This window comes from Delphinapterus leucas, chromosome 2, assembly GCF_059928025.1.
Source record: "Delphinapterus leucas isolate spDelLeu-1000000601 "Yukka" chromosome 2, BTC_Dleu_Yukka2, whole genome shotgun sequence".
In the NCBI taxonomy this organism is placed as follows: Eukaryota; Metazoa; Chordata; class Mammalia; order Artiodactyla; family Monodontidae; genus Delphinapterus; species Delphinapterus leucas.
Window position 1 is genome coordinate 118,588,945 of NC_143130.1, and position 23,995 is coordinate 118,612,939.

General features: G+C 38.4%; 1 protein-coding gene across 4 annotated transcripts in view; it reads left to right on the plus strand.

Annotated features, from left to right (window-relative positions):
- Positions 1-23,995, plus strand: part of INSM2 (INSM transcriptional repressor 2) — a 136,344-nt gene that overhangs the window by 76,579 nt on the left and 35,770 nt on the right. For 2 of the 4 annotated variants that reach the window (XM_089907604.1, XM_089907603.1), the window contains one exon: positions 1-23,995. This exon is cut by the window's right edge and continues 35,770 nt beyond it. The exons of 1 other annotated variant lie outside the window; for it this stretch is intronic. The gene's annotated coding sequence lies outside the window, so the exon portion shown is untranslated. One more of the 4 variants, XM_089907605.1, reaches the window with a different exon arrangement.

The window sequence follows — 23,995 nt, forward strand, 5'->3', positions numbered from 1 at the left end:
GTTTTTATGCCATTGACAAATCTAAGGTCATAAAGATTTACTCCTATGTTTTCATGTAAGAGTTTTATGGTTTTATCTCTTATATTTATTTTATGTCATTGATTCACTTTGAGTTAATTTTTATATGTGATGTGAGATAAAGGTCCAACATTATGTGGAAATTGAATTGTCCCAACACCATCTGTTGAAAAGACTATTTTTTCCTCATTGAATGAACTTGGTACCCTTGTAAAAAATTGGTTATAAGTGTATGGGTTTACTTATGGAGTCTCAGTTCTATTCCATTTGTCCATATACCTATCCTTATGCCAGTATCACACTGCTTTGATTTCTGTAGCTTTGAAATTGGGATGTGTGAGTCTTCCAACGTCGTTCTTCTTTTTCAAGATTCTTTTAGCTCTTCGGCTTTCTTCTCAATTGGCTATGCAGGGTCCGTTGCAATTCTATATAAATTTGAAGATCAGTGTTTCCATATCTGCAAAAAAGGATGTTGAAATTTTCACAGTGGTTACATTGAATCTGTAGATCACTTTGGGTAGTACTGACATTTTAATAGTAATAAAGTATTCTTACCTAAAAACATAGCATGTACTTCCATTTATTTGGCTCTTCTACCATTTCCTTCAGCAGTGGTTTATAGTTCTTCAGTGTACAAGTTATTCCTAGGTATTTCATTCTTTTGGATGCTACTGTAAATGTAATTGCTTTTTTGTTTTAATGTTGAGAGTTATGGGTTTTAAAAAATATTTATTTACTTATAGCTGGCTGTGCTGGCTCTCAGTTGTGGCACGTGGGATCTTCGTTGTGGCATGTGGGATCTTTAGTTGCAGCATGCAGGCTCTTAGTTGTGGCATGCAGGATCCAGTTCCCTGATCCACTGCATTGGGAGCACGGAGTCTTAACCTCTGGACCACCAGGGAAGTCCTAGTAATTGCTTTCTTAATTTCCTTTTTGGATTGTTCATTACACATATACAGAAACACAACTGGCTTTTGTGTATTGATCTTTTACCCTGAAAATTTGCTGAATTCCTTAATTAGAGCTCTGGTAGCTTTCTTGTGAATTACTTGGGATTTTCTATATATAGGACCATGTTACCTGCAAAAAGAGATAATTTTACTCTTTTTTTTCATTCCAATCTAGATGTCTTTTTTTCTTTTTCTTGTCTATTTGCTCTGGCTAGAACTTCCAATAAAATGTTGAGTAGCAGCGATGAAAGTGGACGTTCTTATCTTGTTCCTGATCTTATGGAGAAAGCTTTCAATCTTTTACCATTGAGTGAGATGTTAGCTATGTTTTTTTCGTTGTTTGTTTTTTTGCGGTATGCGGGCCTCTCACAGTTGTGGCCTCTCCCGTTGCGGAGCACAGGCTACGGACGCGCAGGCTCAGCGGCCATGGCTCACGGGCCCAGCCGCTCCGCAGCATGTGGGATCTTCCCGGACCGGGGCATGAACGTGTGTCCCCTGCATCGGCAGGCGGACTCTCAACCACTGCGCCACCAGGGAAGCCCTGTTTTTTGAATAAATGCCCTTTACCATGTTGAGGAAATTCCCTTTTATTCCTAGATTTCTGAGTTTTTAAAAAAATTATGAAAGAGTGTTAGATTTTATCATGAAAAGTGTTAGATGCCTTTTCTGCATAAATTGAGATAATCATTTTTTTCCTTCATACTATTAATGTGATGTATCGCATTGACTGATTTTCTTATGTTGAATCACTATTGCATTCCTAAGATAAATGCCACTTGGTCGCGGTGCAGAATCATTTTAATATGCTGTTGGATTAAGTTTCTTATGTTTTGTTGAGGAGTTTTGCATCTATATTCATAAGGAATTTTGGTCTGTAATTTTTTTTCCTGTTATGTCTTTATCTGGCATTAGTATCTAGATAATTGTTGACTCATAGAATGAATTTTATTTTTAATTTTAAAATTTATTTATTTTTGGCTGCATTGGGTCTTCATTGCTGCGCACGGGCTTTCTCTAGTTGTGGCGAGTGGGGGCTACTCTTCGTTGCGATGCACAGGCTTCTCACTGTGGTGGCTTCTCTTGTTGCGGAGCATGGGCCCTAGAGCGTGCAGCTTCAGGAGTTGTGGCACGTGGCCTCAGTAGTTGTGGCTCACGGGTTCTAGAGCACAGGCTCAGTAGTTGTGGCGCACGGGCTTAGCTGCTCTGCGGCATGTGGGATCTTCCTGGACCAGGGCTCGAACCCGTGTCCCCTGCATTGGCAGGTGGATTTTTAACCACTGCACCACTAGGGAAGTCCCTCATAGAATGAATTTTGAAGTGTTTCTTCATCTTCAGTTTTTTGGTAGAGTTTGTGAAGAAATGGTGTTAATTTTTTTTTTTTTTTTTTAATGTTTGGTAGAATTCACCAGTGAAGCCATATGGACTTTTCTTTGTCTTTTATCATATTTGGGAAGTTTTCTCCATTATTTCCTCAAATAATCTTTCTGCCCCTTTTTTTCTCTCTTCTCCCTCTAGAATTTCCATAATGAATATGTTAGTCGGCTTGATGGTATCCCACATGTACCTTAGACTCTGTTCAGTTTTCTTCATTTTTTTTTTCCTTTCTGTGCCTCAGACTTGATAATTTGAGTTATTTTGTCTTCAGGTTCACGAATTCTTTCTTTTGTCTGCTCAGGTTTGCTATTGAACCCCTCTAGTGAATTTTCACTTCAGTTATTGTACTTTTTAGTTCTAGAATACCTTTGTTTCCTTTTTATAATTTTTCTCTTTATTGATATTCTCATTTTATTGATGTGTTGTTTTCCTCATTTCCTTTAGTTCTTTGTCCATGTTTTCCTTTAGTGATTTGAGTATATTTAAGATACCTGTTTTAAAGTCTTTGTCTAGGGAGTCCAATGTCTGGGCTCCCTCAAAGCTGATTTTGGTCAAGTTATTTTATTCCTTTGAATGGGCCATATTTTTCTGTTTCTTTGTATGCCTTGTGATGTTTGTTGAAAACTGGATATTTGAATATTATAATGTGATAACTCTGGAAATCAGCTTTTATGCCTTCTCTAGGGTTTGCTGTTTCTTATTTTTTGACTATTGAAGGCTGTGGTACTGTATGGTTTAGTGACTTTTCCAGACTATTTTTTGCAAAGACTACATATCTTGTCACCTGTGGTCCTTGAAGTCTTTGTTCCTTCAGAGATTTCTTTGAAGGCCAGGAAATAAAATAAAATAAAATAAAGTAATTATATCCCCCCCACCCAGAAAAAAAACAGAAAAGAAAAACAGACCAAAAAAACACAACAAACACCTCTCCCAGTCTTTGCAGACTGGCTCTGTATTGGGGCACTCCAACACTTATCCAGGCATGCCTTGAGTTTGGGGATCGGCCTGAGATGAAAATTTAGGGTCCTCTCAAATATTTTCTCAGCATGTGTCTTGCCCTGGACATGTATGTGGTTTTCTCAATTCCTATGAATATTCCTTGTATACGTGGGTACTTTTTTTTTTTGAACATCTTTATTGGAGTATAATTGCTTTACAATGGTGTGTTAGTTTCTGCTTTATAACAAAGTGAATCAGATTTACATATACATATATCCCCATATCTCTTCCCACTTGTGTCTCCCTCCCTCCCACCCTCCCTATCCCACCCCTCTAGGTGGTCACAAAGCACCGAGCTGATCTCCCTGTGCTATGTGGCTCCTTCCCAGTAGCTATCTATTTTACATTTGGTAGTGTATATATGTCCATGCCACTCTCTCACTGTGTCCCAGCTTACCCTTCCCCCTTCCCGTGTCCTCAAGTCCATTCTCTAGGAGGTCTGCATCTTTATTCCCATCTTTCCCCTAGGTTCTTCATGACCATTTTTTTTTAAGATTCCATATATATGTGTTAGCATATGGTATTTGTTTTTCTCTTTCTGACTTACTTCACTCTGTATGACAGACTCTAGGTCCATCCACCTCACTACAAATAACTCAGTTTCGTTTCTTTCTATGGCTGAGTAATATTCCATTGTATATATGTGCCATATCTTTATCCATTCATCCAATGATGGACACTTAGGTTGCTTCCATGTCCTGGCTATTGTAAATAGAGCTGCAGTGAACACTGTGGTACCTGACTCATTTTGATTATGGTTTTCTCAGGGTATATGCCCAGTACTGGGATTGCTGGGTCGTATGATAGTTCTATTTTTAGTTTTTTAAGGAACCTCCATACTGTTCTCTATAGCGGCTGTATCAATTTACATTCCCACCAACAGTGCAAGAGGGTTCCCTTTTCTCCACACTCTCTCCAGCATTTATTGTTTGTAGATTTTTTGATGATGGCCATTCTGACTGGTGTGAGATGATATCTCATTGTAGTTTTGATTTGCATTTCTCTAATGATTAATGATGTTGAGCATTCTTTCATGTGTTTGTTGGCAATCTGTATATCTTCTTTGGAGAAATGTCTTTTTAGATCTTCGGCCCATTTTTGGATTGCGTTGTTTGTTTCTTTGATATCAAGCTGCAGGAGCTGCTTGTAAATTTTGGAGATTAATCCTTTGTCAGTAGCTTCGTTTGCAAATGTTTTCTCCCACTCTGAGGGTTCTCTTTTTGTCTTCTTTATGGTTTCCTTTGCTGTGCAAAAGCTTTTAAGTTTCATTAGGTCCCACTTGTTTATGTTTGTTTTTATTTCCATTACTCTAGGAGGTGGGTCAAAAAGGATCTTGCTGTGATTTATGTCATAGAGTGTTCTGCCTATATTTTCCTCTAAGAGTTTGATAGTGTCTGGCCTTACATTTAGGTCTTTAATCCATCTTGAGTTTATTTTTGTGTATGGTATTAGGCAGTGTTCTAATTTCATTCTTTTACATGTAGCTGTCCAGTTTTCCCAGCACCACTTATTGAAGAGGCTGTCTTTTCTCCACTGTATATTCTTGCCTCCTTTATCAAAGATAAGGTGACCATATGTGTGTGGGTTTATCTCTGGGCTTTCTATCCTGTTCCATTGATCTATCTTTCTGTTTTTGTGCCAGTACCATACTGTCTTGATTACTGTAGCTTTGTAGTATAGTCTGAAGTCAGGGAGCCTGATTCCTCCACCTCCATTTTTCTTAAGATTGCTTTGGCTATTCAGGGTCTTTTGTGTTTCCAGGCCAATTGTGTAATTTTTTGTTCTAGTTCTGTGAAAAATGCCAGTGGTAGTTTGATAGGGATTGCATTGAATCTGTAGATTGTTTTGGGTAGTAGAGTCATTTTCATAATGTTGATTCTTCCAATCCAAGAACATGGTATATCTCTCCATCTAGTTGTATCATCTTTAATTTCTTTCATCAGTGTCTTATAATTTTCTGTATACAGGTCTTTTGTCTCCTTAGGTAGGTTTATTCCTAGATATTTTATTCTTTTTGTTGCAATGGTAAATGGGAGTGTTTTCTTGATTTCACTTTCAGATTTTTCATCATTAGTGTATAGGAATGCCAGAGATTTCTGTGCATTAATTTTGTATCCTGCTACTTTACCAAATTCATTGATTAGCTCTAGTAGTTTTCTGGTAGCATCTTTAGAATTCTCTATGTATAGTATCATGCCATCTGCAAACTGTGACAGCTTTACTTCTTCTTTTCGGATTTAGATTCCTTTTATTTCTTTTTCTTCTCTGATTGCTGTGGCTAAAACTTCCAAAACTATGTTGAATAAGAGTGGTGAGAGTGGGCAACCTTGTCTTGTTCCGGATCTTAGTGGAAATGCTTTCACTTTTTCACCACTGAGGACGATGTTGGCTGTGGGTTTGTCATATATGGCCTTTATTATGTTGAGGTAAGTTCCCTCGAGGCCTACTTTCTGGAGGGTTTTTATCATAAATGGGTGTTGAATTTTGTTGAAAGCTTTCTCTGCATCTGTTGAGATGATCATATGGTTTTTCTCCTTCGATTTGTTAATATGGTGTATCACATTGATTGGTTTGCATATGTTGAAGAATCGTTGCATTCCTGGGATAAACCCCACTTGATCATGGTATATGATCCTTTTAATGTGCTGTTGGATTCTGTTTGCTAGTATTTTGTTGAGGATTTTTGCATCTATGTTCATCAGTGATATTGGCCTGTAGTTTTCTTTCTTTGTGACATATTTGTCTGGTTTTGGTATCAGGGTGATGGTGGCCTCATAGAATGAGTTTGGGAGTGTTCCTCCCTCTGCTATATTTTGGAAGAGTTTGAGAAGGATTGGTGTTAACTCTTCTCTAAATATTTGATAGAATTCACCTGTGAAGCCATCTGGTCCTGGGCTTTTGTTTGGTGGAAGATTTTAAATCACAGTTTCAATTTCAGTGCTTGTGATCGGTCTGTTCATATTTTCTATTCCTGGTTCAGTCTCGGAAGGTTGTGCATTTCTAAGAATTTGTCCATTCCTTCCAGGTTGTCCATTTTATTGGCATAAAGTTGCTTTTAGTAATCTCTCATGATCCTTTGTATTTCTGCAGTGTCACTTGTTACTTCTCCTTTTTTCATTTCTAATTCTATTGATTTGAGTCTTCTCCCTTTTTTCTTGATGAGTCTGGCTAATGGTTTATCAATTTTTTTTATATCTCAAAGAACCAGATTTTAGGTTTATTGATCTTGGCTGTCGTTTCCTTCATTTCTTTTTCATTTATATCTGATCTGATCTTTATTATTTCTTTCCTTCTGCTAACTTTGGGTTTTTTATTTTTTTGATCTTCTTTCTCTAATTGCTTTAGGTGTAAGCTTAGGTTGTTTATTTGAGTTTTTTCTTGTTCTGGAGGTAGGATTGTATTGCTATAAACTTCCCTCTTAGAACTGCTTTTGCTGCCTCCCATAGGTTTTGGCCTGTTGTGTTTTCATAGTCATTTGTTTCTAGGTATTTTTTTATTTCCTCTTTGATTTCTTCAATGATCTCTTGGTTATTAAGTAGTTTATTTTTTAGCCTCCATGTGTTTGTATTCTTTACAGATTTTTTTTCCTGTAATTGATATCTAGTCTCATAACATTGTGGTCAGAAAAGATACTTGATATGATTTCAAATTTCTTAAATTTACCAAGGATTGATTTGTGACCCAAGATATCGTCTATCCTGGAGAATGTTCCATGAACACTTGAGAAGAAAGTATATTCTGTTTTGTTTGGATGGATGTCCTATAAATATCAATTAAGCCTATCTTGTTTAATGTATCATTTAAAGCTTGTGTTTCCTTATTTATTTTCATTTTAGATGATCTGTCCATTGGTGAAAGTGGGGTATCAATGTCCCCTACTATGATTGTCTTACTGTCAATTTCCCCTTTTATGGCTGTTAGTATTTGCCTTATGTATTGAGGTGCTCCTATGTTGGGTGCATAAATAGTTACAATTGTTATATCTTCTTCTTGGATTGATCCCTTGATAATTATGTAGTGTCCTTCTTTGTCTCTTTTTAATTTATTTTTATTTTTATTTATTTATTTATTTTTCACGGTATGCAGGCCTCTCACTGTTGTGGCCTCTCCCGTTGCGGAGCACAGGCTCCGGACGCACAGGCTCAGCAGCCATGGCTCATGGGCCCAGCCGCTCCACGGCATGTGGGATCTTCCCAGACCGTGGCATGAACCCGTGTCCCCTGCATCGGCAGGCGGACTCTCAACCACTGCACCACCAGGGAAGCCCTTCTTTGTCTCTTTTAATAGTCTTTGTTTTAAAGTCTATTTTTTCTGATATGAGAATTGCTACTCCAGCTTTCTTTTGGTTTCCATTTGCATGGAATATCTTTTTCCATCCCCTCACTTTCAGTCTGTATGCATCCCTAGGTCTGAAGTGGGTCTCTTTTGTACAGCATATATATGGGTCTTGTTTTGTATCCATTCAGCCAGTCTATGTCTTTTGGTTGTAGCATTTAATCCATTTTCATTTAAGGTAATTATCGATATGTATGTTCCTATTACCATTTTCTTAATTGTTTTAGGTTTGTTATTGTAGGTCTTTCCTTCTCTTGTGTTTCCTGCCCAGAGAAGTTCCTTTAGCATTTGTTGTAAAGCTGGTTTGGTGGTGCTGAATTCTCTTAGCTTTTGCTTGTCTGTAAAGGTTTTAATTTCTCCATCAAATCTGAATGAGATTCTTGCTGGGTAGAGTAATCTTGGTTGTAGGTTCTTCCCTTTCATCACTTTAAATATGTCCTGTCATTCCCTTCTGTCTTGCAGAGTTTCTGCTGAAAGATCAGCTGTTAACGTTAAGGGGATTCCCTTGTATGTTTTCTGTTGTTTTTCTCTTGCTGCTTTTAATACTTTTTCTTTGTATTTATTTTTTATAGTTTGATTAATATATGTCTTGGCATGTTTCTCCTTGGATTTATGCCATATGGGACTCTCTCTGCTTCCTAGACTTGATTAACTATTTCCTTTCACATATTAGGGAAGTTTTCAACCATAATCTCTTCAAATGTTTTCTCAGTCCCTTTCGTTTTGTCTTCTTCTTCTGGGACCCCTATAATTCAAATGTTGGTGCATTTAATGTTGTCCCTGAGGTCTCTGATACTGTCCTCAATTCTTTTCATTCTTTTTTCTTTATTCTGCTCTGCAGTAGTTATTTCCACTATTTTATCTTCCAGGTCACTTATCCGTTCTTCTGCCTCAAGTATTCTGGTATTGATTCCTCCTAGAGAATTTTAAATTTCATTTATTGTTTTTTTATCACTGTTTGGTTGCTCTTTAGTTCTTCTAGGTCCTTGTTAAACGTTTCTTCTATTTTCTCCATTCTATTTCCAAGATTTTGGATCATCTTTACTATCATTACTCTGAATTCTTTTTCAGGTAGACTGCCTATTTCCTCTTCGTTTGTTTGGTCTGGTGGATTTTTACCTTGCTCCTTCATCTGCTGTGTGTTTCTCTGTCTTTTTATTTTGCTTAACTTACTGTGTTTGGGGTCTCCTTTTCGCAGGCTGCAGGTTCATAGTTCCTCATGTTTTTGGTGTCTGCCCCCAGTGGCTAAGTTTGGTTCCGTGGGTTGTGTAGGCTTCCTGGTGGAGAGGACTAGTGCCTGTGTTCTGGTGCATGAAGCTGTGTCTTGTCTTTCTCGTGGACAGGTCCATGTGTGGTGGTGTTTTCGGGTGTCTGTGACCTTACTATGATTTTAGGCAGCCTCTCTGCTAATGGGTGGTGTTGTGTTCCTGTCTTGATAGTTGTTTGGCATAGGGTGTCCAGCACTGTAGCTTGCTGGTCGTTGAGTGAAACTGGGTCTTGGTGTTGAGATGGAGATCTCTGGGAGATATTCGCCATGTGATATTACGTGGAGCTGGGAGGTCTCTGGTGGACCAGTGTCCTGAACTTGGCTCTCCCACCTCAGAGGCACAGCCCTGATGCCTGGCTGGCGCACCAAGAGCCTGTCATCCACACAGCTCAGAATAAAATGGAGAAAGAAAGAAAAAGATAAAATAAAATGAAATAAAAGTTATTAAAATAACAAAAAATAATTATTTAAAAAAATTTTTAAGTAATAAAAAAAAGAAAGAAGAGAGCCACTAAACCAGAAAACAAATCCACCAATGATAACAAGCACTAAAAACTATAGTAAAAAAAAAAAAAGCAAACAAACAAAAAAAAACAGACAGAACCCAGGACAAATGGTAAAAGCAAAGCGATACAGACAAAATCACACACAGAAGCATAGGCATACACACTCACAAAAAGAGAAAAGGGCAAAAAAATATATATATATATATCGTTGCTCCCAAAGTCCACCCTCTCAATTTGGGTTAATTCGTTGTCTATTCAGGTATTCCACAGATGCAGGGTACATCAAGTTGACTGTGGAGATTTAAGCCCCTGCTCCTGAGGCTGCTGGGAGAGATTTCCCTTTCTATTCTTTGGTCGCACAGCTCCTGGGGTTCAGCTTTGGATTTGGCCCCACCTCTGCGTGTAGGTTGCCTGAGGGCGTCTGTTCTTCGCTCAGACAGGACGGGTTTAAAGTAGCAGCTGATTCAGGGGCTTTGGCTCACTCAGGCCGGGGGGGAGGGAGGGGTGCGGATGCAGGGCGAGCCTGCAGTGGCAGAGGCCAGCAGGACGTTGCACCAGCCTGAGGCGCGCCATGCGTTCTCCCGGGGAAGTTGTCCCTGGATCCCGGGACCCTGGCAGTGGCAGGCTGCACAGGCTCCCGGGAGGGGAGGTGTGGATAGTGACCTGTGCTTGCACACAGGCTTCTTGGTGGCGGCAGCAGCAGCCTTAGCATCTCGTGCCCGTCTCTGGGGTCCGCGCTGATAGCTGCAGCTCACGCCCGTCCCTGGAGCTCCTTTAAGTGGCACTCTGAATCCCCTCTCCTTGCGCACCAGGAAACAAAGAGGGAAGAAAAAGCCTCTTGCCTCTTCGGCAGGTCCAGACTTTTTCCCGGACTCCCTCCCACCTAGCCGTGGTGCACAAACCCCTTCAGGCTGTGTTCACACCGCCAACCCCAGTCCTCTCCCTGGGACCCTACCGAAGCCTGAGCCTCAGCTCCCAGCCCCCACCCCCCACCCACCCCGGCGGGTGAGCAGACAAGCCTCTCGGGCTGGTGAGTGCCGGTCAGCCCCAATCCTCTGTGCGGGAATCTCTCCACTTTGCCCTCCGCACCCCTGTTGCTGTGCTCTCCTCCGCGGCTCCGAAGCTTCCCCCCTCTGCCCATGAAGGGGTTTCCTAGTGTGTGGAAACCTTTCCTCTTTCACAGCTCCCTCCCACTGGGGCAGGTCCCGTCCCTATTCTTTTGTCTCTGTTTATTCTTTTTTCTTTTGCCCTACCCAGGTACGTGAAGGGTTTCTTGACTTTTGGGAGGTCTGAGGTCTTCTGCCAGCATTCAGTAGGTGTTCTGTAGGAGTTGTTCCACGTGTAGATGTATTTTTGATGTATTTGTGGGGAGGAAGGTGATCTCCGCGTCTTACTCTTCTGCCATCTTGAAGCTCCTCACCTACGTGGGTACTTTTGAATGTGCTGATTTCCCAAAGAATCTCTCTCAGTTTTTCCTCCCAGGCCTTAGGTGGTCTGTGGTATGTCTGGACCCTATTCTTTTACCTCAGGCATCTGTGGGTTACTTGTATGCCTTGCAGCTAATATATTCAGCTTTTCTGGCCTGAGTTCTCAGTTAGTCCAAGAATAGACACGCACTTGAGTCGGCCCTTCAGGTAGCCTTACACAGGTTAGAATAGACATATACAGTAATTTGCAAATAAGGTTTGCTCTGCTTCCTCTGGAACCAAGGACCAGGGTCCACACTAGGAATATGGACTGTGCTGTTTCAACACTGCCACCGTGCCAGGGTGGGGTGAGGCAAGTGCAAGTAAAAAGGCCACAAAGCTTTCTTAGTTTCCAAGTTGTCTTTTTCTTGGTTAGGCATTCATTTGGTTGCTGTAAACCTTTGATTGTTTCCCAGAGTTCTGTCAAAGTTGGTGCTGACAATTTCTGTTTATTTTTCAATATTATAGTGGGGGAAGGAGAACTTGGAACTGTCTACTCCACCATTCAGACAACATCATCATCATTAGCACGTAATACATTAGAATTTTTGGTTTACAGAGCACCTCTAATTTCTGTAGTGAGTTTGTTTCTGGAGTAATTTGAGACTTAGTTATTTGTCCACTTTATTTCTACTCTTAATGAAAGATGTTGTTACCAATTATAACAATTTCTTATTTATTTTTAAATTAAAAAAATTTTTATTGGAATATGGTTGATTTACAATGTTGTGTTAGTTTCAGGTGTACAACAAAGTGATTCAGTTACACATATATATATCTCTACTCTTTTTTCAATTCTTTTCTCATATAGGCCATTACAGAGTATTGAGTAGGGTTCCCTGTGCTATACAGTAGGTCCTTATTAGTTAGCTATTTTATATATAGTAGTGTGTATGTGTCAGTCCCAATCTCCCAGTTTATCCCTCCCCACCCCTTACCCCCTGGTAACCATAAGTTTGTTTTCTACATTTGTAACTTGGCTTTGTAGATAAGTTCATTTGTACCCTTCTATAGATTCCACACATAAGCAATATCATATGATATTTATGACCATAATTTCTACATTTAAGCTCCTGTAAGTCCGTCATTCTCAACCCTGGCTGCACATTATACTTGCCTACAGAGATGCTCAGAATCCTCCTCAGACTTGGAAAATCTGAAACTCTGAGGGTGAGTAGCAAAGTGAATAAAGTCAACTAGGGTTCTCTTTAGAGTCTCGTTGGGAAGGATAATAATATATATATATTTTAACATATAGTAAAGCACTATGAACATCACTATAATACAGGCACACCTCAGATATCGCAGGTTCTGTTCCAGACCATCCCAATAAAGCGAATATGCAATAAAGCAAGTCACACAAATTTTTTGGTTTCCCAGTGCATATAAAAGTTATATTTACACTATACCATAGTTTATTAAGTGTGCCATAGCATTATGTGTAAAGAAACAATGCAAGTACCTTAATTAAAAAACAGTTTATTGCTAAAAAATGTTAAGCCTCATCTGAGCCTTCAGCGAATTATAACTTTTTTTCTGGTAGGGGGCCTTGCCTCCATATTGATGGCTGCTACCTGATCAAGGCAGTGGTTACTAAATGTTGGCATGATTGTAGCAGTTCCTTCAAATAAGACCACTGTGAAGTTTCCTTCTTCAATTGACTCTTCCTTTCAAAAATGATCTTTCTGTAGCATTCAATGATGTTTGATAGCATTTTACCAACAGTAGAATTTCTTTCAAAATTGGAGTCAGTCCTCTCAAACTCTGTTGCTGCTTTACCAACTAAGTTTATGGAATATTCTAAATCCTTTGTTGTCATTTCAACAATCTTCACAGCATCTTCACAAGGAGTAGATTCCATCTCAAGAAACCCCTTTCTTTGCTCATCCATAAGAAGCAACTCCTCATGCATTAAAGTTTTATCATGAGATTGCAGCAACTCAGTCACATCTTCAGACTCCACTTCTAATTCTAGTTCTCTTGCTATTTCCACCACATCTGCAGTTACTTCCTCCTGTGAAGGCTTGAACCCTTCACAGTCATCCATGAAATTTGGAATCAACTTCCAAACTCCTCTTAATGTTGATATTTTGACCTCTTCCCATGAATCACGTTGTTCTTAATGGCATCTAGAACGGTTTTCTTGTTTCCAGGTTTTCAATGTACTTTGCCCAGATTCATCAGAGGAATCACCATCTATGGCAGCTATAGCCTTATGAAATGTATCTTAAAGAATAAGACTTGAAAGTCAAAATTACTCCTTGATTCATGGGCTGCAAAATGAATGTTGTGTTGGCAGACTTGAAAACAACGTGAATCTCACTGTACATCTCCATCAGAGCTCTTGGGTGACCAGATTACATGGTCAGTGAGTGGTAATATTTTGAAAGGAATCTTTTTTTCTGAGCAGTTGGTCTCAACAGTGGGCTTAAAATATTCAGTAAACGATGTTGCAAACAGATGTGCTGTCATCCAGGCTGTGTGGTTCCATTGATGGAGCACAGGCAGAGTAGATTTACTGTAATTCTTAATCCATAGGATTTTCAGAATGATAAATGAGCATTGGCTTTAATGTCAAGTCCCCAGGTGCATTAGCCCCATACAAGAGAGTCAGCCTGTTCTTTGAAGCTTTGAAGCCAGGCATTCACTTGTCTTCTCTAGCTATGAAAGTTCTTGATGGCACCTTCTTCCAATAGAAGACTGTTTCGTCTGCTTTGAAAATCTGTTGTGTAGTGTAGTCACCTTCATTCATTACCTTAGCTAGATCTTCTGGATAACTTGCTGCAGCTTCTACATCAGCACTTGCTGCTTCATCTTGCACTTTAATGTTTCTTAAACCTCATGAACCAACTCTGCTAGCTTCCAACATTTCTTCTGTAGCTTCCACACCTCTCTCAGCCTTCCTAGAATTGAAGAGAGTTAGGGCCTTGCTCTGGATTAGGCCTTCACTTAAGGGAATGTTGTGACTGGTTTGGTCCATCCAGACCACTAAAACTTTCTCTTTATCAACCATAAGGCTGTTTGGCTTTCCTATCATTTATCTGTTCACTGGAGCAGCACTTTTAATTTCCTTCAAGAACTTTTCCTTTTCATTCACAGCTTGGCTAACTGTTTGGCACAAGAAGCCTAGCTTTTGGCCTTTCTTGGCTTTGGACGTGCCTGCCTCACTAAGTTTAATCATTTCTAGCTTTTGATTTAAAGTGAGAGACATGCGACTCTTCCTTTCACTTAAACACTTAGTGGCCATTGTAGGGTTATTAATTGGCTTAATTTCAAAATTGTTATGTCCCAGGGAATAGGGAGGCCTGAGGAGAGGGAGAGAGGCAGGGGAACGGCCGGTTGGTGGAGCAGTCAGAACACACACAGCATTTGTGGATTAAGTTTGCTGTCTTATATGGGAACGATTTGTGGTGCCCCAGAACAATTACAATAGTAACATCAAAGATCACTGATCACAGATCACTGTAACAAATACAACAACAAAGAATATTTGAATATTCTGAGAATTATGAAAATGTGATACAGAGACACAAAGTGAACAAATGCTGTTGGAAAAATGGCACCTATAGACTTGCTCGATGCAAGGTTGCCACAAAATTTTAATTTGTAAAAAAACACAGTATCTCTGAAGCCAGTAAAATGAGGTATGCCTGTAAAGTGTAAGTATAGCTCATTCTTGAATAATGAAATTAAAAATTTACTTATGGAAAATCTGACATTTTTATTCTTAAATATTTTGCTTCAATAAAGGCAGAACATACTATTTAAAGTTAACTTTGACAAAATTAATGTATCAATACACAGCTGAATTAATTTTTCTAATTGTGTACTTATTACATATATGTATGTATGTCTATTTCTACACATATATAATTAGATAGGTAGTTATTTTAAAAGATAGAATCTTTAAAGTGTTTAATGTAATGTTTAATTTTTCATTATTATACCTTGACTGGAAAAAAGGAACAATAAAATGTTTCTCTAATTATCATACTAAGTGAAGTAAGTCAGAAAGAGAAACACAAACACCGTATGATATCAGTTACATGTAGCATCTAAAGTATGACACAGATGAACCTATCTACGAAACAGAAACAGATTCACAGAGAACAAACTTGTGGTTGCCAAGGGGGAGCGGGGGAGGGGAGGGAAGGATTGGGAGTTTGGGGTTAGCGGTTGCAAACCATTATGTATAGGATGGATAAACAACAAGGTCCCACTATATAGCACAGGGAACTATATTCAATATCCTGTGATAAACCATAACGGAAAAAGAATTTTAAGAAGAATGTATACATATATATGTAACTGAATCACTTTGCTGTATAGCAGAAATTAACACAACATTGTAAATCAATTACACTTCAATAAAAAAGGCAATTTACAGAAAAAAATCAATCGGTGGCTAAGAAACGTGTAACGTAAAAATTCATTGTTGACTAAACAAAGAAAATTTTAAAAAATGTATCTCTAAATGTATAGTTCTACAGCCAGCAGCATCGTGAAAATATTGTTTATTTATGTATGGTTAATGTGCTTAGGACTTTTTACTTTCAGGAAATAGTCTAAAGTAAATCATTAATTCAAAATGATATTCTTCTAGAAGAGAGACACCAGACCCTGCTGAGTCACAGGCTCTCAATTGTCCCTCAAAACCTTCCTAACACCGTTCTCTGCACTAGTGTTCTTTTGGTCAGCTCCCTTTCTAAAGTCAAGCGCTATCTAGACCCTCCCTCTTTAGTTTAGCCTCCAGGGGAAAGGTGTTGGCTCATTTATCGCCATTCAGCCTCTCTCTATTTCCCACAGGAGCCAGTCTATTTATCATTCTTTAAAAAAAAAAATACTTAATTTTATTGAAGTATAGTCGATTTACAATGTTGTGTTAATTTTTACTATACAGCAAAGTGATTCAGTTATGCATGTATATACATTCTTTTTCATATTCTTTTCCATTATGGTTTATCACAGGTTATTGAATATAGTTCCGTGTCATTCTTTTTTTCTTTATTTTTTTTAATGGCTTGGACAAAAAAGAGAAAACTTTATACTTTTTTCCAGTACAGACACATTACTATTTGCTCCCTTAAGGAGGAATTTCAAGGAGAAGACCTCAGAACACTTTAAACCAATGTCATGAATGCTTCCTTTTAATAAAAGGCTGTTTTAATTAAATGCTGTCCTCAAGAGGGTCATCTGATAGTTTTGTTGCTGTCTTCTCATTTTTACTATATTTGGATAATCACTGCAGTGAAATTACTGGAGAAATAGATGCTATGCTAGAATTTTCACAACAGAGTCAACTTTCTTCCGCCCTCAAACCCACCTTTCATGGTGCACACGTGGCATTTCCTCTATGTATCTGTGCTTTAACTTGCTACACTTGATTTTTATTGTTTTTATTAGATGGAGCTCCAATTGGCTTACTCTATAACAAATATTCACTACATTTTTAGAATCTCAAGTTGTGCCCCATCTTTTTTTCACATTGGTTAGAAGGGCAGGGATCAAAGCACAGAACTGGGACAGTCACTGCTTATGTTTGTGCTTTATCTCATTAAGTGCTGATCACCAGGAGGGCAAACAGCCAGTCATGAAATTTGCCTTGCAAACAATATAACGAAGAAATCTCATGAAAAGAGGCTGAGCAGAAGGTGTGTTTAATCTGTTGTGGTGTTGGTTAGCCCCAGTTTCAGACTAAGAGTGATGATACTTGGAAGAAAATTGGGAGTCTGCCTGCGGGCAACATTTACCCCTGATGTAGAGATTGCTACAGAAACCTAACGGTTGGAAGTTTTCAACATACAAATCAGGATTTATTAAAGGAATTAATATCTTTGAATGCTCACAAAGCAATCCTGTTTTCCTGCAAGATGGATGAAAGGCAGAGATTTCAAAAGATTTGCTAGAAAACATCAATAGCCAATCCTGCTGATTTAATTTTTTCGATCCCTCAGGCATCCAAAGAAGTTGTGACTTGTCCACATTTGCCTCGGAAGCAAAGCAATATTGTAAATTAAAAATGGATGGAGCTTAGCTGGCTGCATTTCATTTTTAATTAGTTGGATCTTCACAATATTTTTTAATGTTTCTTAAGCTCAGAAGCTAAGGAACTTCCTCCTCACATTCGTTGTAAAGAGGGTACAGGGAGTATTGGGTGACATTCACTTACACACCCAGGAGAAAGTTCTTAGGCTTAGCTGTCCATTCCAAACATGAAGAGAAATGGTATTTAGTCAGCTCCATTCCTATTCTCTTGTATTCTTCTTTTAAAAAATTAATTTATTTATATTTGGCTGAGTTGGGTCTTCGTTGCTGCATGTGGGCTTTCTCTAGTTGTGGCGAGCAGGGGCTCCTCTTCTTGAGGTGAGCAGGATTCTCATTGCGGTGGCTTCTCTTGTTGTGGAGCACGGGCTGTAGGTGCGTGGGCTTCAGTAGTTGTGGTATGTGGGTTCAGTAGCTGTGGTTTGCGGGCTCTAGAGCGCAGCCTCAGTAGTTGTGGCACATGGGCTTATTTGCTCCGCGGCATGTGGGATCTTCCCAGACCAGAGCTTGAACCTGTGTCCCCTGCATTGGCAGGCTGATTCTTTTTTTTTTTTTTTTTAGATTCCATATATATGTGTTAGCATACGGTATTTGTTTTTCTCTTTCTGACTTACTTTGCTTTGTATGACAGACTCTAGGTCCATCCACCTCACTATAAATAACTCAATTTCGTTTCTTTTTATGGCTGAGTAATATTCCACTGTATATATGTGCCCCATCTTCTTTATCCATTCATCTGTCGATGGACACTTAGGTTGCTTCCAAGTCCTGGCTATTGTAAATAGAGCTGCAATGAACATTGTGGTACATGACTCTTTTTGAATTATGGTTTTCTCAGGGTATATGCCCAGTAGTGGGATTGCTGGGTCGTATGGTAGTTCTATTTTTAGTTTTTTAAGGAACCTCCATACTGTTCTCCATAGTGGCTGTATCAATTTACATTCCCACCAACAGTGCAAGAGGGTTCCACACCCTCTCCAGCGTCTATTGTTTGTAGATTTTTTGATGATGGTGGCAGGCTGATTCTTAACCACTGCACCACCAGGGAAGCTCTCTCTTTTATTCTTGAGCAAGCAGAGATTTCCCATTCCTTTTAACCAGTTGGGAACTCACAGACAAACTCCCCAGAGACTGACGCTAGAAATCAAAGCAAATTCTGACAAAGTGTAGCAAAAGCAATGGATTTTGCTTTCAGCCTTTTGTTGAGATGTGTGGCTAATTTGTAGGATGCAGATCTTGGAATTATGTTTTCCCTATGAGAATCAAAAAGAAAAATAATGGTCATGTAATACATGAGATTAATCCTTCATTCATTCAAAATATATTTGTTGACTACTCTTTTATGTCAGGCACTACTTTAAGCACTCAGGATGAAGTGATGAACAGAAAGTCAAGATCCCAGACCTCATGAAGCTTGCATTCCTTTGTAGAAATATTCTGCCCTAAACAGTACTCTGTAAATGGGGAGGTGAATTTTGGGAGCACTTGAACTCTATCAAGGTAACATCCATAGATTTTCAATATAGGTATATCTAAATCTGTAATCTTATCAATTATATTTAATCTTACCTGAAGAATATGTTAAGAGGAGCCTAGAAAAAGGGGAAATCAAGAGTAGGAATTTGCCAGTATGTCTTCAGCACCCTGGGCAGGGGGCCTCTGATAGCAGCTTCCAGTTCCCTTTGCAAGTCAACCTTGATGGTGGAGATGGAAACATCAGACTAGCTTGATGCCATTAGTAAAGGTCACCCAACTAGCTTCCACTACTATGATTCCAAGGTGATCAAGCAACCTTCTGGTGTAATGTGGCTGCCATATGGGGTTTCTTACAGAGAGAGAATGTGCTTTCTACAGTTCCAAGTACTCTAGTCCTTTTAATGTTAGAGTTCTCACTATACATAAAGCAGCGTTCTGGTTTGTATTCAAATATCTTGGGAATTTGGTTATCATGAATCTGAATGTCTTTGGGTATTCTGATGAAGTTGGATTTCTAGAACTGTAAAACTGAAGCTTAGACCCTCAAATAGTGTTTCTCCAAGGGTGGTTTTAAATCTTCTGGCATGAGGGAAAAGCAACAAATAACTTACCAGGGAACTCCCATAAGGGTATCAGCTGATTTTTCAGCAGAAACTCTGCAGGCCAGAAGGGAGTGGCACGATAATATTTGAAGTGATGAAAGGGAAGAACCTACGACCAAGAATACTCTACCCAGCAAGGCTCACATTCAGATTAGATGGAGAAATCAAAAGCTTTACAGAATCAAAAGCTAAAAGAATTCAGCACCAGCAGACCAGCTTTGCAACAAATGCTAAAGGAACTTCCCTAGGTGGAAAAGAAAAGGCCGCAACTAGAAACGAGAAAATTATGAATGGAAAATCTCACTGGTAAAGGCAAACATACAGTAAATGTAGGAAGTCATCTGCACACAACTATGATATCAAAACCAGCAATCGTGAGAAGAGGAGAGCACAAATGCAAGGTATTGGAAATGCAATTGAAATGAAGACCAGCAACTTAAAACAATCTTGTTTATTTATTTATTTTAAAAATATTTATTTTTTTATTTGGCTGTGCTGGGTCTTAGTTGTGGCATGCGAACACTTAGTTGCAGCGTGTGGGATCTAGTTCCCTGACCAGTGATCGAACCCGGGCCCTCTCCATTGGGAGCATGGGGCCTTAGCCACTGGACCACCAGGCAAGTCCCAGACAATCTTGTTTATATATAGACTGCTATATAAATTTTCTGGCATGAGAGTCACCTAACTCAGGGGCTTTGTTAAACACACAGATTCCTAGACCCATATTGTGCTCGTACTGAATCAGAATCTTTGAGAATGGGGCTCCAGATCTGCATTTTACTAAAGTTCCCAAATGATTCCAATGCATAGTAAAGCTTGAGGGTCACTGCCTGAGAAGCCCAGGATCACCACCAGTGAAGCTCTATTAGGGCATTTAGCCCTTTTCCTAGATAACATCTTCATCTTTATAATTACAGCAAAGTATTTTAGCAAATTGTTGTACAGGCTTGGTGGCTTTCCCAATCTGGCCTCCTTCCAGTCTCATTTCTCACTTCTCCTCTCAATCCTTTGTGCTTCAACACTCTGAATAGGTGCATTTCGTTCGTACGTGTCTGGAGGGTTTTTTTTGGTGGGGGGGCGGTGGGGACAATAAATAGCATCCTAATTTCCGACCTGAGTTCTAAACCAACTGAGAAAGATAAAGGAGGCAGTTTGAGAGGAAAATCACACTTTTATTCCTAATGATGGCTAGGTTGGAGAATGTGGCTTACATGTAGAAAATAAGGGGCTTCTTAATTCTGAACTCCAGAATTAGACACACTTACCCATCCTGCCCAGGAAGAAATGGATAACTACTGGCCTCTTCTCTCAGGGGCAACCAATTACTTCCATGCTTGGGTAAGGCCAAGAGCAGACCAGGTTGATCAGAAAGAAGAGACAGGAAGAAGGTGGCTGAGCTAAGCATACCAAGTTCCGGTCCCTAACTCACTAATCAAATGACATCATTTCTCTTCCCCTAGTGAGGAATGAGTGGATGAGGGAAAGGAGTGTCCAGGAATGTCACTCTAACAGATGTCCCTTGACACAAAAGAAAACATCTGGCGTGGGGGGCAAATGCTCCCCCTGACAACATGACTGATCTTGGTGCCTGAGGTACCGTATTGCTCCCGACTCCCTCCTCTTATTTTGAATGCTTTACTCCACTCATCTTTCAAGATGCAGCTCAAATGTTAACTCCTCTGTAAAACTTGAGGGAATTGAGGGGAACACTCCTTTTATGCTGTCATAGGACTTTGAACAAATTTTATTATGGTCCTTGTCATGGAATATACTTACATGGCTTCCCTTGTGAGTGCAGGGACTGTGAGTTATATGTCTTTACTTTTCCATAGTAGGTGTTAGATGAATTTTTACTGAATGACTGTGAAGAAGATGGTAAACTCAAATATATTTAAATTAGTATTCTTTTATAATACTATGTATTATATAAATAATATATTATCATATATTCTATTCTATTCTAATATAACTAATAAAAATATATTTAAACTATTATACTTCTATAATATTATGTATTATATAAATATTATATTAGTTTATCTTATTATAATATTATTTAAATAATACAAATATATTTAAATTAGCATTTTTAAGTGTGCATTTTAGCACCAAGATCAATAAGAAGACTATCACTTATTTTCCCTTATAGGATTTTCTATACTCCAAAAATTTGCCAACAAACTGCTGGTCAAGGCAGATATTAGCTGTTCAAGCCCCATTTTTGAAATCCTGTTGACATCATCTTATTAACATGGCACATATGACTGACGATCTGATTCCTAAAAGATACCCTCTTCCAGTTAATATAACTTCACCTGCTCATAATTAAAATAAACTATTAGGAAATAAAGAATCACTTTTTAAAAAGCCCCAATGAAGTAGAAACTACTAATAGGGAAGCTATTTCAGGTAAAACTTAAAATTTCAAAGTTCAATTACTTTAGAAAAAAATTGTATTATGATTAATGATTTGCATGTATATTTTATTATGAGAAGATTGCTTTTTATTCTTCTCTCCAAGTTTACATACTTTTTTTTCCCTTAAAAAATTTAGTAGTATATTTGAGTTACAATGTTGTGTTAATTTCAGGTGTATGGCAAAATGATTCAATTATACATATACATATATTCATTCTTTTTCAGATTCTTTACCCATATAGGTTATTACGGAATATTGAGTTAGAGTTCCCTGTGCTATACAGTGGGTCCTTTTTGGTTATCTATCTTATATACAGTAGTGTGTGTCTGTTAATCCCAAACGCCTAATTTATCCCTCCCCGCCAAATTTCCCCTTCAGCAACCGTAAGTTTGTTTTTGAAATCTGTGAGTCTGTTTTTGTTTTGTAAATAAGTTCATTTGTATCATTTTTAAAAAATTAGATTCTACATATGAGTGATATTATATGATATTTGTTTTTCTCTGACTTACTTCACTTAGTATGATAATCTCTAGGTCCTTCCATGTTGCTGCAAATGGCATTATTTCATTCTTTTTTATGGCTGAGTAATATTCCATTGTATATATGTACCACATCTTCTTTATCCACTCCTCTGTCGAAGGACATTTAGGCTGCTTCCATGTCTTGGCTATTGTAAATAGTGCTACAATGAACATTGGGGTGCATGTATCTTTCCGAAGTATGGTTTTCTCCTGATATATGCACAGGAGTGGGATTGCTGGATCATGTGGTAGTTCTATTTTTAGTTTTTTAAGGGACCTTCTTACCGTTCTCCATAGTGGTTGTACCAATTACATTCTCACCCACAGTGTAGGAGGGCTCCCTTTTCTCCACACCCTACCAAGTTTATATACTTTGTCTAATTGTGCAAAGAAAGGATAAAAGGCATCTAGTCTTTTTTTTTTAGTGTGGACCATTTTAAAAGTCTCTACTGAATTTGTTACAATATTGCTTTTGCTTTATGTTTTGGTTTTTTGGCCACGAGGCATGTGGGATCTTAGCTCCCCGATCAGGGATTGAACCTGCACCCTCTGCATTGGAAGGCTAAGTCTTAACCACTGGACCACCAGGGAAGTCCCCAAAAGGCATTTAGCTTTAAAGTTCAAACACTATATGTCTTTATAGCAGGGATGATATATAGTCACAAAATAGTTACTTCATACAATTTTAGGCATAAGAAAAGAGTTTCAACTCCAGTTGCTAAAATCAATTTGTAGATCCTTGTAAAAGAGACACAAAACATCATTTTTGTGGTAATCTCTTAATTTTAAGATGAATATTTGGTTTTAGAGAGTGTTTGATCATCCCTAATACTGGCTTTGTTTGAAATTTACCTTTTGTTTCAATTCTTTATTGTGGTAAACCTCCCAAATGATGGGTAATAACATTTATTAAGTGGTAAAATGCACTGAGATAGGATCTGCACAAGGCTAAATCTCTCCCTGCTCTTCAAGAACTGAGAATACAAAACTAAAAGCAAAAGAAAGCTATTTCAAACAACAGTGTAAGTCATCCCAGCAAGAGCCACATTTGCCATTTTTTCTTAAAGAAATCCAATGGTTTTGAGTATGTAGGACAATCAAACCATTTTCAAAATAAGTCTCTCATGTCATTTTAACACTCTTATTTCTATTGCTGTAATCCCAGACAGTCTTTCATTCTGTTTCAAACAGGTGTCTGTTATTTTTTCTATTTAGGACCTTCTGTAAACTTTCGAAATTGATCTGTTTTGTCAATCAGCGTCTGCTAAACCCTGGGCCCACATAATATCAATAAATGTGCTTCTATTTAACTATCTATTTACAGTCGTAACAGAAATAAACATATAAAATAAATGCATCTCAATGCATAGCTGTGCAAGCGTACAGATGTTTTATTAATGAAAATGAATTCAGCTTTTTGTAAGTCATGGCAGCAATATAACATTTCATTGTTTGGTTCTGTGCTAGACAGTCCCTGCTGTTTCTACATAGAAATTCCTGTAATGCCTAATGGACATCTGGAAGAATTCAGCCAATTAATCAAATTCACGTTGCAGCTAGGCTAATGGCTGTCTGAAAGGCAGATTACATTAAATCAAACTTGCAATATGAATGAAAGCACTTAATCATACATGCAACATTCATTAGATGCGACACAGCAAGTGTTTTGATTACTTTAATGAAAGATCAGGTAAAGTGCATCAGCTGAACAGATTGAAAAGACAGCATGCTTACAAATGTTTGATTATACTGAATATCAACAGAAACAGTGCCAGTAATTTATAGCAAAACATATTTGTAGGTGTCTAGAGCTGGTGAACTCAAAGAAATTCAGGGCCTTTGCTCAAAACAATAATTAATATGTGATAAAACTTTGATCAGATGTCAGGAAAAGAGACAGATTGCTAGAATTTTAGTAATTTATAGTCACTGTGCATCTTCATGTTTTGAATTACTTGAAGTCTTCTTGAACCCCAATTTCATTTACTTTGAGGTACACAGTTTTTTCTGCAGCTTCACG